The sequence below is a fragment of the Pelophylax lessonae genome, assembly GCF_965119305.1.
Source record: "Pelophylax lessonae genome assembly, chromosome: 3".
NCBI lineage: Eukaryota > Metazoa > Chordata > Amphibia > Anura > Ranidae > Pelophylax > Pelophylax lessonae.
In genome coordinates this window covers 237,411,731-237,427,793 of record NC_138770.1, presented here as the reverse complement: position 1 = coordinate 237,427,793, position 16,063 = coordinate 237,411,731, and positions in this window count along the sequence as shown.

Here is a 16,063-nt window from a genome sequence, read left to right as displayed (position 1 = left end):
ATCCGTCAAATCTGGACGGATGGAAACCCTATTTTCCATCCGTCCAGCGGATCGGATCAGATGAGAACGGACAGCGGGTCCGTTCTCATCCGATTCCCCCATAGAGAAGAGCAGGGACCTGACAGCTCTGTCTCTGCCGACGGACTCCAAGTGTGAAAGGGGCCTAAAGGTTCCCGTGTGCACACTATGACTGCAAAGAGTGAGGGGAAAGCAAGTGCGAGCATGACACACAACCCGCTCTGCAGCGCAGCAAGGGAAGAGAAGCTGCACACAGCTGGCAGGAAACTGTGCAGAATGTACAAGTTATAGCATAATCTTAAGGCCCCTTTCACACTTGTGTGACTTCAAAGTCGCATGATTTTGCTGCGACTTTGATGTGAGTTTGACTGGGCTTGAATGTCTTTGGACCTCAAAACCCATCAAAATCATGCCAAAGTAGTGCAGGAACTACTTTGAAGTCGGTGCGACTTCAAGTCGCACAGATATGAATGGTGCTCATTGGAAATAACGGAGAACGACTTGTAATGCGATTTTGCAGTCCCAAATCGCATTACAAGTCACACAAGTGTGGAAGTGTGTTTAGATTGTGATGATATGCACATCATAGTGGCAACCTCTACATAATAGTGTTTATAGTAAATAAAAGAAAATAATAGTAAAGAAAATACTTGTATTTGTAAATGTGGTAAACATCATCAAGAACCTGTGCAGTGTTAACTGCAAGGCTTGCTCACAATTATTTTTAGCGCTCCAGTGAGCATGCCATATGATAGATAGTGACAAAGATTCTATTGACAGAGTTGTCTACTTTGCATCTTTCAGACAACCAGTTACTATTGTGATTTTTCCAGACAGTGAGCTTTGGCACTAGTAAATTCCACAATAAATGTTTGTAAAATCCAAAACAACAGGATTTATTCATACACTGTCATTTCCAGGATGAAAAAAATAGGCAAGAAAATTAAATAATCTACCAATAAAAGGGGCTTCAAAGTGCATTAAAATAAAAGGAATCTGAAGGATCAGAAATCTTTGGTAAGGGAAAGAGGTACAGAAAAACCATTATGGTGGAAAATGTCTGCATTTCATGAAGAGAATTTACACTTATCACTTTTATTGCCATTTAACAAAGCTGTCACTGGGATGCTAGGTGACTGCAAGCAGTGTATCACTCACTATCTGACACCAAAATTCTCAGTCATCAAGATTTTACAAAAACAAAGAAAAATTGCAGCACTCAGCAGTGTCACAGAACTCAAAACACCTGAAGTGTTAAAATATTAACACTATAAGTTATAAGTAATAATGATATATATATAATATATTATTATTATTATTAATTATAATATAAAATATTATAATTCTATTATTATTATAATTATTATTATTATTTATTAAATAATATATAAGCAACACTATCTCCCTCCTCTTATCCCCCCCCCCCCTCTAGTGTTTTAATCACCCAGTGTGACCTCCACCAATGTCAGAAAAACGCACTCACCAGATATAGTTGCTGTGTAATGAATAGAACATCAAAAATTGCATATGATAAGATCCAGGTCATCAGAGGTATGCAGTCATTAGCTCGCATTTTCCACCTCTATCCGAATCAAAATACCTTCTTTCAGAATGTATCCGGGTGCATGAATCATGACCAGAAAGCTTTATTTCTCATGGTAAAAACAACTCAGCATATCCCATCTGAAGTAATAAGTCACCAATGACAAAAAAGAGAAAATCTCATGGTGCAGTATTTATTGGTAAACCAGCATAAATAAAACATATAAAACAATTGTGCCTATAGCATTTACATATCAAAACACCAATCCAACCAGGGTTAATGAAGGCCAGGACCTCAAGCATTGTATAGTAATGAACCTCTACAGCTGTTCCGCACACACACACATCATCAGGAGTAAATAAGTTTTGCATGCATAAAGGAGCAATGATTTACTGTATATATCCCAGGTGCATGGGAAATTCATTTCCAGGGTCAGGACAAGTCTGGAACGTCACATCTCTTTTGGCTTGTGATTTATTCTTTGTTATTTTACCTTATGGCTATTCCCTGGTTTAAATGGCGCTGATAATATATTAGGTCGTATACATGGTCTTGCCTTTTCTTAACCACTTACAGACCGCCTGCCGCAGTTTTTTGTTGCTACTTTGACGTTAAATACCAAGGTTATGGCAGTCACTGCCGCGGGATCACTTTTATGGGGGGCGGGAGGGGTGCCCCTCCCGCCGCTTTCTGTAGTTTTCTCTGCTTACCTGAGCCGTTGGTAGCAGCGAAAACTATCTGGGTCTTTCCCCTCCTAAGCAGGAAGTCGAGTGAGGACAAGCTGGCCCCCACTCAACTCTATGGCCTTGGAGGACCGTAGTGAAGTCATACGTCGCTTCCTCCCAACGGCCTTAAAGGGCCCATTTTTTTTCATGATTTTTTTTTGTTTTTGCTTTTTAGTGTAGATGTGAGATCTGAGGTCTTTTTAACCCCATTAAAGAGGACCTGTCCTGCTTATTTCTATTACAGGGGATGTTTACATTCCTTGTAAGAGGAATAAAAGTGATCAAGAATTTATTTTTTTTTTAAAAAGGGACAGTGTAAAAATGAAAAATAAAAGGTAAAATAAATAAGAAAAAAAAAAATATTTTTAGCACCCCGTCACTCTAAGCTTACATGCAAAAGCGAACGCATACGCAAGTCGTGCCCACATATGTAAACGGTGTTCAAACCACATATGTGAGGTATCGCCACAATCGTTAGAGTGAGAGCAACAATCCTCTGTAACTCTAAACTGGTAACCTGTAGAAATTTTTAAAGCGACGCCTATAGAGTTTTTTAAGTACCAATGTTTGTCGCCATTCCAAAAGTGTGTGCAATTTTGAAGCATGACGTGTTGGGTATCTATTTACTCAGGGTAACATTATCTTTCACATTAAAGAAAAAAATTGGGATAACTTTACTGTTTATTTTTTTTTTAAATGCAGTGAAATGTATTTTTTCCCCAAAAAATTGCGTTTGAAAGACTGCTGCGCAAATACCGCATGACAAAAAAATATTGCAATGACCGCCATTTTATTCTTATTATTATAGTTTATGATCCTGAGGAAGCTTGATGTGAAGCGCGTCGACCTTTGAACAGACGTATCTTTACACCTATATGACCTGCATGATATGTTTTATATCTTTTGGATATGTTATGTATATTTTTTGTATATAGAGGAGTATTGTTCTCCTGTGTGAGCTGATGCCCAAATTGGGCTAGCTCTATCACTTTTATGATCGTTTTTTTAAATGGAATCAATAAATGTTTTTTTTGTTTTTTTTAATGTAACGTACATGGTTATATTTGTCTTATGATGTGCCCCTAAAGTCCATTTTTTGACAGTTGTTTCTACACCTGTTCAACCAATCTTTTTTTGATCTGACAGGATTATGGCACACTCTTGATAGCTCTTTTTGGTCCTTTATATCGTTTTTTTCTGGCATTGGTGGAGGTCGCACTGGGTAATTAAATTACTAGAGGAGGAAGATCACCGGAATTATACTACTTTATACTTCTTCACAAGACTTACTTTGAACTATTTTATGTTTGATTTTTTTTTTTAATATTTTTAATGTTGGACTCACTAATATAACACTTCAGGTATTTTGAGTTCTCTGATACTAGGCTGAGCCTGCAATTTTTCTTTGTTATTGTCATCACTGTGTTTTGTATATGTGCACTAATTGCTAGCAGCTATATATAACATTAAGTGCTGCCACCATTTTTTTCATATTTCAGGATTTTACAAAACCTTCTAACACCCCTTTTATCCCACCAAGGAGCAAATCCTGAACTACTGCATGCTGGGAATTTATATGTCCCCATTAAGAATATATTAAAACATCTAATATACTGTTTTTACAGATAATTATACTTTTCAATTTGCCCCACTTTAATTTCCCTTTCAAATAAGTTTGTGGGTTGGAAAGCAATCCTTGAGCACAAAAGGCTTTAGGTATCTTCTCATGGTCAATAATAGGTGTGGCATCGATAAACTAGTATCTAGGGTGAGCTCAAACAACAGAGTATAATATGTAGAATATTAACCCTTTACTTTTTTACAACTTTGACAGCCTGCTGGAAATCCCAAAAGGAAGATCTGGAACTGCAGGAAACAGTATTTAGGAAGGTAGTTTCACCAACAGAACATCTACTTGTCACCTTCTGTTAAGTAAACTATTTTGACTCTATACTGTCTGTTGTCTGAAAATGAAAATTGTCATTAGTTCTTCTCCTGAGCACACTAGTGATGGGGATTTTTTCTGCCTCTATACTCCTAAATGCCTATAGTGTGCATTACCACAGATAGTATAACATGGAAGGGAGTTTACAGGCAGAAAGAAGCTCAAACGCCTGTAAAAGCTCATTTTTTGAGCTACGCCTTTACTGTCTTATACACTGAATAGAATGAGGGCTTCCTGACATACACTGCACTCATAATGGCCAAATAGCCCTAAACATCTATATGCAGTTTGGAATAATTTGCTCCATATTTTTAGGCTATATTTGCACTATACACCAAGGGTTTTGGTCAAAAAGCAATGTTTCACCTGGCTCTTTCCACTGTCCTGAAATGAGGAACAATCCTGTTATTTTTGGGACATGTAATTGTAGCACCACCCCCGCAGGAGCTGCTGATTAGATTATTGGGTCTACGTCCTGCCTAACAACCCACAGAATTGGCTCGAACCCTCCCTAGGCACAACTGACCCAGAATAGGACTGGAATACCAAATGGCTACACAGATTGGAATATAACACTTCAATAAATAATAATGACCTGTTACCTCTCTCCAGCTGCAGTCCTTCTGGGTAATACAAGGTGACCACACACAAGCTTGCTTTTAAACAGGAAAGTTATTTACTGTAAATCAAATAAACAGTTTCGATACAGTAAAATATGACTTTGTAAAAGGATATACTGATTAATTAATCAAAGATAAGATAAATACTGTGATATCACTCCTCAAGGGCACATTAATTGTTTCAGGAAATGTCTCAGAGCCTATAGGACCACCATCTTAATCACTATTATACTTTTGGAGATAAGGCTCAGCATTCAGTTAGACACAGTATCAGAATGTCAGACCTATCTGAGTCCGCTGTTTCTTCTCTATATCTTCGCTAGCAACGTTGGTGCACTCGCAATTTGTAATCCACATTGAGGATGGGTGATCAATAGAGAGAATGGCAGCAAACAGTTAGTAATCACCGCGGGGTGTCTGTGCAGGATTGGCGGTAAAACTTCTGTGAGAGATGAACTGGGCCACCTGGTATATTGCCTTCTACTACTCTAAGGCTAATCCTGACTAAAGTTACTTCTTTGATAGATAGAGTCAGTTTTTGGGCAGGTGCCCTCTCACCAACAGGACTGTCTCCCAGGAAGCCTCCGCTGCTGTCTCAGTCTCCGGCCTCTGTCACCAGCCGCGCTAGGTATTTGGGGTGGATGAGTCTGGTCTCTGTAGAACATCGATGGGACCTCCAGGAGGGATCCTCTACTGGAGATGAAACACTGCAACTTAGTCACTTAAGGCCCAGGAGTTTCGGCCTAGCATACAGCATCAGCCCACAGCACTGGCATCCTGCTTGTCTCACTGTGTCTTTCCCAAGAGAGTGAGCCTGGCTCCTCCCTTCCTTTATAAAGCTTCCCCCAGAAGGCTGTGCGGTGCAGCAGTGCACCCTTGTACTCTCAAAGCACTATGGGCGATGAAGACTGCTCAACTTCCTGAAAGGAAAATAACATCAAAAGAAATTCTATAGCCGCTGCAATGTGTCCTTTTGGCCACTAGATGGAGCCGAGTTCCTCTCAAATGTCAAGCAGCAGTCTTTTAGAACTTGTATAATGGAAGACCCCGCTACACACTCCCCCCACTTGAGAAACTTTGGTCCCCAAAGAGGACAACAGCATGTACTCCAGTGCATATGTTGGCAGTACACAAAAAAAAAACATTAACATATGCATAACAGGGAATCATCTTCCTTTTCATAAGCAGAGTTCAAACTTAACAACTGCATATTACAACACAGGTTCGACATAGGAACCTCCCACCAATTGTCGGGGGAGGGAAGGTAATTCTGTTCACAGACCCCTGACACTTGAGTGGCTTGTACAGATGTGCCTGGGGGTGAGCTAGGGTTGTCCTCCACCAAATCTGCGGTGGAAGAACTAGGCTGATCAAGAGTTCGTTTGGAAGTAAAGATAGCCTCTTCTGAGCATTCACCCAATTGGTCATAGGTCAGTCTTTTGGGTGGGTGAATGACTCTTCTTTCCCTCTGTTCTTTGGGATGCACGATCTCAGAGGTACTAGGACCAGCCACTTCTGGGGATTCTTCAATGTCCTCCTCCTCATGTTCCAACACACAGGAATCTGATGCTTCAAGAGCGGTCAGTTCTTCTTCAGAGAAAGGTGCAACCTCCTCCTCAGGATCTTCATCATCAACTACTTCTTCTGGAAGCATGTGGAAAGGTATGAATTCGGGGGCTTCCGCCCGAAAGGTTCCTCTGTCAGCCAATTCGGATGAAGACAGGGAGGCAGGTGTGGGTTCTGGTAACGGAGACGACCACATCCAGTCAGGTACCTCCTCTTCATCTTCCAGATCTTCAGATGGAGAATTTCCCTCCCTCACATCTGGGAGTGTCGACTGAGATCTGGTGACTGGTCTGGACAGGCGAGAGGTCGAAGGGGTCTCTGGCGAATCTACGACAGGAGGCATGCGAACTGCTTCAGAGAGAGGCAGTAAATGGTTCCTATGCCAAGTCTTCAATGGACCCACACTTCCTTCAGGCCGAATTTGATACACAGGGAGGTTTGGTAGTTGCTTGCAGATAACATAAGGTTGGGACTTCCAGCGGTCTGCCAACTTGTGTTTTCCCGGGACACCCAAGTTCCTCAACAATACCCTGTCCCCTGGTTGCAAGTCTTGGATCCGAACTTTTAAGTCGAAATTCCTTTTATTCCTCAGTCCACGTTGATCAGATGTGGCCTGAGCTTTATCATAGGCCGATTTCAGACTCTTCCGCAGTCGGTCCACATATCCCTTGTGCGATGCTGAAGAGGTGTGATCGGGCGAGATGCCAAAGGCCAAATCCACTGGCAATCGAGCCTCTCGTCCAAACATTAGACGATAAGGGGAATATCCAGTAGCATCACTGACAGTACTGTTGTAGGCATGCACAATGGCAGCTACATGTTTGCCCCAATGCTGTTTCTTCTCTCAGCTTAAAGTCCCCAACATGTCCAAAAGAGTCCTGTTAAATCGTTCCGGCTGGGCATCCCCTTGTGGATGGTAGGGAGTAGTTCTAGTCTTTTGGATGCCTAACAGATCTAACAGTCTCTTGATCAGTCTGCTTTCAAAGTCTCTTCCCTGATCTGAATGGAGGCGTTGTGGTAACCCATAGTGTACAAAGAACTTTTCTACAAGAACTTTGGCTACTGTAGAGGCTTTCTGATCCCTTGTTGGGAATGCTTGGGCGTATCTGGTAAAATGGTCTGTTACCACAAGGACATTCCCTTGGCCACTCAGATCAGGCTCTAGGCAAAGGAAATCAATGCACACCAGTTCCATGGGTCCCTGGCTTTGCAGATGGCCCATTGGGGCTGCTTGACGTGGCAGAGTCTTCCTTTGTATACATCGGACACAAGAATGACAGTATCCTTCAACTTCGGCCCTCATACAGGGCCAGTAGAACCTGTCTCTGACAAGCTGAAAAGTTCTTTCAGGTCCCAGATGGCCATGATCATCATGAAGAGCAGCCAGAACTCTCTCCCTGTATTTAGCTGGTAAGAACAGTTGCCACTTCTCCTCCAGATCTTCAGATGGGCCTCTTCGGTAGGCCACCCCTTCTCGGATCTGTAACCGGGTCCACTCTCTATGCAACAGACGGGCCCCCTGAGGAGAGTCGGTGAGAAGCAACTCAGGGCGCTGGATCTCCAAGGCTTCCAAAAGAAGTTTTCCCAGAGGGTCTTCCAGCTGCTCCTTCCTCAAGTCCCTTTTGGACAGCCGGGGTAAATCTTCCCCTTCAACCTGGGTCACCCTGCAATAGTATTTGGGTACTCCGACAGCCGAAACCCCAATCTCTTCGGCTCTTGATCCTCCTCTGGATCGAAGTTCAGTTCCCTGATATAGGGCACGCACCCCTTCTGGAGCCAAATGGGTCCATTCTTCATCAGGTTCGTGTGGTGCATGCAACCTTCTGGATAGGGCATCTGCATCCCTGTTCCCGATTCCTGGCCGATACTTCAGGCTGAAGTTGAAGCTAGAGAGGGCAGCCAACCATCTGTGTCCTGTTGCATCCAGCTTAGCTGTAGTCAACAGATAGGTAAGGGGATTATTATCCGTCTTGACAATGAACTCAGCTCCGTACAGGTAATCTTTCAGTTTGTCGACCACTGCCCACTTTAAGGCCAGGAATTCAAGTTTGTGGGTAGGATAATTCCTTTCAGCAGGTAGTAGACTCCTGCTCACGTAGGCTACGGGTCGCAGGTGGCCCTCATGTTCCTGGTAGAGTACCCCACCCAGCCCATCTCGGCTGGCATCGACATGTAGTTCATATGGTTTCGTGGGGTCTGCGTAGGCCAACACAGGGGCAGTGGTTAGATTCTTTTTCAACTGAATGAAAGCCCCTTCACATTCTGGGGTCCACTGATCCTGGATGGACTCCTTGGCCTTCCGGGGTCCCATGGTGGACGTCATTGGCTTGACCAGTTCAGGAACGTCATCTTCTTCATTCTTTAGTAACTCATTGAGGGGTCGGGCAATCTTGGCGAACCCCTCTACAAACCTCCTGTAATAGGAACAAAAACCCAGGAACGACCGAAGTTCGGTCACATTTGTAGGTCTCGGCCAGGAGGCGACAGCATCCAGCTTGTCCGGGTCGGTGGCCACCCCTTCTTCAGACAAGATGTGGCCCAGGTAATGGACCGAGGACTGATAGAATTGGCACTTCTCAGGAGAAAGTTTCAGGCCTTCTTCATGTAGCCTCTTCAGGACCTTTTCCAACCTCTCCTCTTGTTCTTCCAAAGTTCTGCCAAACACGATAACATCATCCAAGTATACCAGTACCTCTATCAAATTCATATCTCCAACGGTCCTTTCCATCAGCCTTTGGAAGGTAGCAGGGGCCCCTGACAATCCCTGAGGCATGCGATTGAACTCAAAGAACCCCACAGGGGTGATGAAGGCTGTCTTCTCCCGATCTTCAGGGTGCATGGGGATCTGATAATACCCACTCTTTAAGTCCATCACACTGAACCACTTCGCCCCTGACAGGCTCTGTAGGGCGTCTTCGATTGGAGGAGTGGTATACTGGTCTGGGATGGTTCTTCTGTTCAGGGTTCGGTAGTCGATACAAAGCCTCAGAGATCCGTTTTTCTTCCGGACTACCACTATCGGAGAAGCATATGGGCTCCTGGATTCTCGAATAACCCCAGTCTTCTTGAGTTCCGCCAGCTGCTGACGTAGATCTTCTAAGTCACCTAAGGGAACTCGCCGGACTCTTTCTCGGAAAGGTTTGTCCTCACTCAGGCGGATCTTATGAGTGGCACTCCTGGCGCATCCCACGTCGAACTCATCCCTAGAAAATATTCCTCGCCATCGAGCAAGTTGTGCCTTGGCCCTCTTCACCCATTCTGGTAGGAGGGCAGCGTTTCCAGAGCAGAGCTCTTCTATAACATCTTCACCCCTTCCCTCCTCTTTAAGATCAGATGGGACAACTGGGGTAGCCGGGTTAACTTGGCCCAACAGCACTCTGGCCGGTACCTTCACCGGTGTAGTAGAGGTGTTTCTGACACTCACTAAAACCCTTCCATGGTTTTTCTGTAACACCTTCAAAGGGATCACTTCAGGGATTACTTCTATCCCTCTCTCCTCTTCCTGTGGACCTGATTCAAAGATGATAAAAGGGCCCGGCTGTTTCCATGTGAGTTTAACGGAAGCTTTCAGACAAGCCACCTCTCCTGGCTGCAAGACCTTTTCCGTTCTGTCCAACTTCCAGAGTCTTCCAACTCCTTCTGCAGGAGTCTCTTGCTCCAATACTAATCGTTGATAGGCCTGCCGTAGCATGGGGTGAATCCTTGGCGCTGGAGCATCCTGTCCCTGGACCAGTTGTGTCAGGAGGCGCCTTACTAGGTCAGTGTTGGTCCCTACGATGAGCGAGCTTTTGTTGGCCCCTGGCGGACGAGGACAGACCACCGCTAGGGTGTCGAAGGTTTCAGCTTCACCAGCCACTGATGGATCAAAGGTCAACTTGATTGGCAGATACCCGTCATAGGGAAAACTTTGAGTCCCGATACCCCATATCTCCAGATCTTCCAACTTCTGCAGAGGGAGATGGGTAAGGTGTTTATCATAGAAGTCTCTATACAGAAGAGTCACTTGGGCCCCAGTGTCAAGGAGGGCTCTTGTGTAAATTCCTTCTACCTGGACAGAGACTACAGGGGAAGGCCCGACCAAGTTAGTTGGGAATTCTCTTGAAGTGGCCTTGTTGTCTGATTCAGTTCTCTGCACCCAGGCTCTTTTCTTTTTTTTTCTTCTGGACTTCAGTCCCCTCTGGGCCCGGTGTGCATTGATTTTCCTTCTCTCAGTAGCCTGGAGTATAGAACTAGGGGCGTTGTACCTGGATCTGACTCCCTGACTCAGATTCCCTGAATCATTGAGTCTCTTGGATTCCCTTGAAACTGGCGGGCACCCGGTCGACTCCTTCACGGGTGCCCTCTGAAGTTTTTCCGCTGGCTTGCGAGGTTCTGAGGCGACATTTCCTGGGCTGGGACATACTCCTCTAACATGTCCTACTCCCCCACAGTTGAAACAAGTTAGCGATCTCCTAGGTCTCGGTTCCGGGTCTACTCTAAGGTTAGAAGGTTTATCTGGCTTCTCTGACACGTTCCTATCAGGTAGAGTAGATGCCTGACTAGTCAGGATGGACACCATTTCTATCAACTGGGACACCTGGGTCTTTAGGAGTTCAACTTGCGAGTCACTTTCTTTTGCACTTATCACTCTGACACGAGCAGTTGAGTCAAACTGCCTACTCTTCCTTTTGTTGTCCAACATGACCTCTTCTTCTCTGACCATTCGGATCAGGTCAGGGTATTCCAGAATGCCACCATCTTGGCGAGTTCGCAACAGTATGGCAATGGGATCTAAGGGTTGAGCCCCTCTCAGCACCTGCCGTGCACGAGTCTCATCTACCTTCCGGGGGTCTATCCCTTTCTTTAACAAGATCTGGTGGATGATCTTATCTAGGCGTCTAATAAATTCGGACAACTTCTCTTCCTCTTCTTGGTAACAGTGGTCTAACTGGTAAAGAAGTTCAGCCACGTTCTCCGTCCGACCAAATACATCTTGTAGAATGTCTAGATAATCCTGTGCAGTACAGTTCTTTTTGCTTAGCTTGAGATTACGTACGGCCTCTAGTGCAGGTCCCTTTAAACTTTCTGTGATTCTCTGTTTCTTGTGCTGTTCTGGTACCTCCCACTCTTCCAAAGCCTGAGTGGCGGTATCTAACCACTCTTCAAACCCATCTTCTGTCGAAGGCACAGGCTGTTTCCCAGAGAATGTCCTGAGCTTCCTATATTCAGTCATCAGATAGTTTGGGGAGTCCTTACTACATTTTGCTACGATTTCCCCGAGAACAGCACACAGTTCTGAGCTAAAGGTAGACAAAGGTGGTGACTCTGGACTCCCTTCTTGGACACCTTTTTCTTTGCTGGATCCCCCAGGAGTGGTGGATGAGGGACCTTCAGTAAGTACTTCTGGATGTATTAAGAAAAGTTCTGTTTGGTCAGTAGTCTTTACACTGGTTCCCTTAAAGTAATCAGGGACCCCCTTCCTCCACTCACACAATGCATACGTGTGTGGAACGGTGGTGTCTGTCTTTATGTCAGTCACCCAGAATTTCCTGTCTGTGGACAGTGCCCTTAAAACTGGGAGGAGTTTTTCCTCAGTCCAGACCTCTCCCTTGATTTCAACCACCAGGCCATTTTCCACTACGACATTCTCTTCCCTGCACCACTCGGCTGCAGCGGTAGGATCCATTTCTGCGTTGAGGGGGATTCTGTGGCTGAGAGGGTTGTGTTGCAGGACTGTAGATAATCCCGGACGAGCCCCCACGTGTAGCACCACCCCCGCAGGAGCTGCTGATTAGATTATTGGGTCTACGTCCTGCCTAACAACCCACAGAATTGGCTCGAACCCTCCCTAGGCACAACTGACCCAGAATAGGACTGGAATACCAAATGGCTACACAGATTGGAATATAACACTTCAATAAATAATAATGACCTGTTACCTCTCTCCAGCTGCAGTCCTTCTGGGTAATACAAGGTGACCACACACAAGCTTGCTTTTAAACAGGAAAGTTATTTACTGTAAATCAAATAAACAGTTTCGATACAGTAAAATATGACTTTGTAAAAGGATATACTGATTAATTAATCAAAGATAAGATAAATACTGTGATATCACTCCTCAAGGGCACATTAATTGTTTCAGGAAATGTCTCAGAGCCTATAGGACCACCATCTTAATCACTATTATACTTTTGGAGATAAGGCTCAGCATTCAGTTAGACACAGTATCAGAATGTCAGACCTATCTGAGTCCGCTGTTTCTTCTCTATATCTTCGCTAGCAACGTTGGTGCACTCGCAATTTGTAATCCACATTGAGGATGGGTGATCAATAGAGAGAATGGCAGCAAACAGTTAGTAATCACCGCGGGGTGTCTGTGCAGGATTGGCGGTAAAACTTCTGTGAGAGATGAACTGGGCCACCTGGTATATTGCCTTCTACTACTCTAAGGCTAATCCTGACTAAAGTTACTTCTTTGATAGATAGAGTCAGTTTTTGGGCAGGTGCCCTCTCACCAACAGGACTGTCTCCCAGGAAGCCTCCGCTGCTGTCTCAGTCTCCGGCCTCTGTCACCAGCCGCGCTAGGTATTTGGGGTGGATGAGTCTGGTCTCTGTAGAACATCGATGGGACCTCCAGGAGGGATCCTCTACTGGAGATGAAACACTGCAACTTAGTCACTTAAGGCCCAGGAGTTTCGGCCTAGCATACAGCATCAGCCCACAGCACTGGCATCCTGCTTGTCTCACTGTGTCTTTCCCAAGAGAGTGAGCCTGGCTCCTCCCTTCCTTTATAAAGCTTCCCCCAGAAGGCTGTGCGGTGCAGCAGTGCACCCTGGTACTCTCAAAGCACTATGGGCGATGAAGACTGCTCAACTTCCTGAAAGGAAAATAACATCAAAAGAAATTCTATAGCCGCTGCAATGTGTCCTTTTGGCCACTAGATGGAGCCGAGTTCCTCTCAAATGTCAAGCAGCAGTCTTTTAGAACTTGTATAATGGAAGACCCCGCTACATAATGAAATAAAACATGTCAATACCTTCTGTTTTAAGAAATCTTTACTGTATTATGCAATGTACACAAACAATTGTGTGAATTACTACGAAAATCAACCAATCATGTGCAAGTTATATAAACTGTATAAATTGTTTTTCATGTGATAAGTGAATGTTTTCAGAACATAGTAGGTTGGCCTGGTGTAGCCAGTCTACACTGGGGAGGAGCTTTGGCTCCTAAAAGGGCAAATCAGAACTGCTCTGGGAGCTTGAAGTAGGGGTGTGTTAGCTCTAGGTGGCATCTGAACATAGGAAGATGACTGGTGAGGGAGATCCCGGGGGGGAACTATTAACAGGAAAGGTGAATCTAGCAGTGGTGAGCATAATAGGATTAATGGTTGTAAACATAATGCTGGTGGGGAGGAGCAACTGGCATTGTGAAAGGATCGAGGTTGTAAGATCTGGGTGGGGCAACTTACAATAGATTTTGCATGAACTGAAACATATCGATTAAACAAAAAACTGTTTTTCCTTAGTGTCTTTTAAGGTTCTTTGTGGTATTAGCCAAGGGAGTGAATACAACTCTGTAGCGTATTAATGTACATTACTGAACAGAAAAGCTGCACATACAACTGCAGGATATACAATGCATAGCACACAAAGTATAACAAAATATGCCTACAATTTACAAACTATCTATCCTTCGTAGCAAATAAGCACGTGCAATGTATGGGATAGGCATAAGTTTACTAATCAGCTACTTAACTTGAGTTTCCTGGTTATGGGATCTTCTCCTTGCTTCTCATAGTCCAGCACAACTCCTTCCTCCTCTGTCTCCAGAACAACTCTGTCTTTGAGCACATGGCCTGTTCAAAGTCCTATTCCCCTCCCAAGGTATCTTCCCAACACAACACATGTAACTGTAGCACCCTCCTAGATAGGTGCTAGGCAGGAAGAATAGTTTGCTCTGCCTGCTTAACAGGGGAGTAGCAGGTATATCATAGTCTGCTCACATCTGCTTTTCAGGGGAGCCTGATCACTATTTAGGCCTGTTACATGTGCTCAGGGTGTGATTCATCTGGGCTGAGGGAGTGTCCCCACTGTATCCAATAGGGGAGCTTGTTGGACAGTGGAGGAAGCCCAGCCGGTGACACACAGGCTTTTATGACTGTCCCGGTGGGTTGGCACAAACAGTGGTGCATCCTGGAATATGTTATAAAAGCCAAGAGCACATATGACAGGGTGTCTTTGGGTGGGAAGCCAGGTCCCAGAAGGAGGGTGACGGCTGTCTCTTCTCCTGTCTGTATGGAAGGTGGTCATAGGCGGTCGGCCTAGTGAGCCAGAATTGTGGTGCTGAGCCAGGATGTCCAGTGGATGCTGACAAGCAGAGTTAAAGGCAGAGCAACCTTGGGAAAAACAGTGTCCGTGAGTACTGGGAAGCTTGCCAGGGGTTTGCCCAGGAAGGGGACCACTCCAGTGAAGAGTCAGTGGGCAGGGGCTAGCACGCACAGCAAGTGAGAAGGGGGGTGTCAAGTTAGGACCCTGAAGAGAAACTAAATCAGGATCACATTATTTATCTTCACTTCAGTGGCAAGGTAAAGCAGCGGCCTTGCCGCACACTACAGCTAGTTGTCCTCAAGATTTGTTCATAGTTGGAGTATCCCACTCATACCTTCTCCCATCCCAGTTCTAAATAAAACACAAAAACCAAATCCCCTGAACTATTCATTGTCTGAGCCAAGCGTCTAAAGTGATACGTTTCTACAGACTGTTGCTACGGGTAACCCGGGGGAATCCAGAAAGTGCAATTCTCAGCAGTCCTCTAGGGGGCAGTGCTACATAACTAAAATGTAACCGTTTACTCATCATATCCCTAGCAACACATAAACCAGTTCAACAGTAATCCCTATGTTGATCACTCAAAGTGTTAAATGCTGCTGTGTTTAACGCAAAACTGTGTTACCCAGTCGTTACTGTGTATTTTTTTCCACATTTAAAAATGCATAGCCCTGCTTTTGGAATTACAAGCATAAATCCCATGAGATACCTGCCCCATTTGTCAAGATGTGGGTTCAGCTCTTTCTCCCGGGATTACTGGATGTACGCAGTGGGATGACGTTTCTTCCTGTAGCTCGGCCCTGATGCATTTCATTATGATGACGTCTTCAGGAGGCTCTACAGGAAGGATTTCTCCCACTTGCTCTTACACCATACCTGTTGACTCTTACTATACCTATTCACAGCTACTGCCTCACAAATATATTGTTATGTCATCAATCACATTACACATATCCTTGGTCTTTATTAATTCTACTACCATCCACATAACAAGGTTTGGGCACTTTTAAATGAGAGTGGATGCATTGTATTTTATGATGAGATTTTAAAATAAAAACGGTTTTACACTACATAAGCTTTTCCTTTCTGTGGTACCTTGACTCATGTGATAGAAACATTTGAAGGAGAGACTGTGACGGAGGTCCTGGATTTCTCCTTGAGAGGTGAGCACTTACTGACTCGCTGATTAAGAAAGGGGCCATGGTTATCTGGTAAGTGTTTTGTTGTGGAGATGATGGTCACAAATAAAAATGACAAGAAACAAATACTGAGCACTTTGTGACTTTGCATTGGACACTTTTTTGCTTGCACTGGAAACTTTATTTGTGAAATGACTG